This window comes from Limulus polyphemus, unplaced genomic scaffold (genome assembly GCF_000517525.1).
Source record: "Limulus polyphemus unplaced genomic scaffold, Limulus_polyphemus-2.1.2 Scaffold431, whole genome shotgun sequence".
Taxonomy (NCBI): Eukaryota; Metazoa; Arthropoda; class Merostomata; order Xiphosura; family Limulidae; genus Limulus; species Limulus polyphemus.
In genome coordinates this window covers 16,796-18,050 of record NW_013666041.1, presented here as the reverse complement: position 1 = coordinate 18,050, position 1,255 = coordinate 16,796, and the positions used below count along the sequence as shown (strand labels likewise).

At 36.4% G+C, this 1,255-nt stretch overlaps 1 protein-coding gene across 1 annotated transcript in view; it reads right to left on the bottom strand.

Moving 5' to 3' along the window:
* The window catches only part of LOC106458225 (A disintegrin and metalloproteinase with thrombospondin motifs 6-like), a gene marked incomplete at its 5' end in the record, with an annotated part of 53,944 nt that overhangs the window by 43,370 nt on the left and 9,319 nt on the right, over positions 1-1,255 (bottom strand). The gene's annotated exons all lie outside the window — the stretch shown is intronic.

Sequence of the window (1,255 nt, the reverse complement as noted above, 5' to 3'; positions counted from 1 at the left end):
TCTGAAATTGATAGAGATCGGAATTTGTGTCGTACTGTGTGTCAGAGTGTTCTGGACAGAGTTGAAGATTGTTGCATTTTGAAGGTGGACACTTTGAGCACTTGAGAGATTAAATGTTTAATGTAAAATATCTAATATGTAAATATAATGTATGTAAATAAATGTCTAAATTTCTAATAAAGGAAAAATGTTTAAGTGTTAACTGTAACCCTACTTTTGGCCCACCCTGTATACATATATATATATTACTTGTCAGACATTTCTGACCAATCGGCCCGGCATGGCCAGGTGGTTAGGGCACTCGACTCACAATCTGAGGGTCGCGGGTTCGAATCCCCCGTACCACCAAACATCTCGCCCTTTCAGCCGTGGGGGCGTTATAATGTGACGATCAATCCCACTATTGGTAAAAGGTAGCCCAAGAGTTGACGGTGGGTGGTGATGACTAGCTGCCCTCCCTCTGCTAAATTAAGGATGGATAGCGCAGATAGCCCTCGTGTAGCTTTGCGTGAAATTCAAAACAAACAAACCAACAAATTCTGACCAATCAAATAATAGTAGGCCGAAGGCTGCCTAGAGGAATCACTGGTTTTAACCTAGCGTACCACTATGCAGTAGCATGTTGTTGTCAGTTGGTATACACTGAAATAAAGTCACATAAGGGACGCCTAACGTTGCAATTTGTACTGTCGTGACATCAGTCAAACATGCAATGAATCAAGAGAAGAATTAAGCACTGTATAGGCTACAACACAGCATGACATATGAACTTGAAAAGCAAGAAAAAAATTCTTAAGTTTGGTTTTATTTACCCTTGAAACAGAATATTTTCGGGAACCCTGCGGAAGTACATCTATTATAATTATCCTTCATGAAAAGTAAAGATATATATTCAATGCGTTGTTTATTGAATTTCCCGATTAGCAACTTACCAAGTAGTTACTCACAGTACACAAAAATTAATGATTTTAAAATAAAATATATCTTGTATCATTTAAATGTTTTATTATGACACTAGTGAAATGTTTATAGCATGCGACCTTCAATATTTTATAGAATATTAATGTATGGTAATATTTTTAAATCAAAAATTCTCGTAAATTTAAACAAATTTAACGCGTTGGGTTTTTGCGCATGAAAGAAAAATACTGTTGCTATCTGCTCGTTTGTTAATTTCCGGTATAAATAATTTCTGACTCTCTACCAGCCACTGTATTAAACAGTCACATGGTTACTCTTTGCCAACCATTGTATT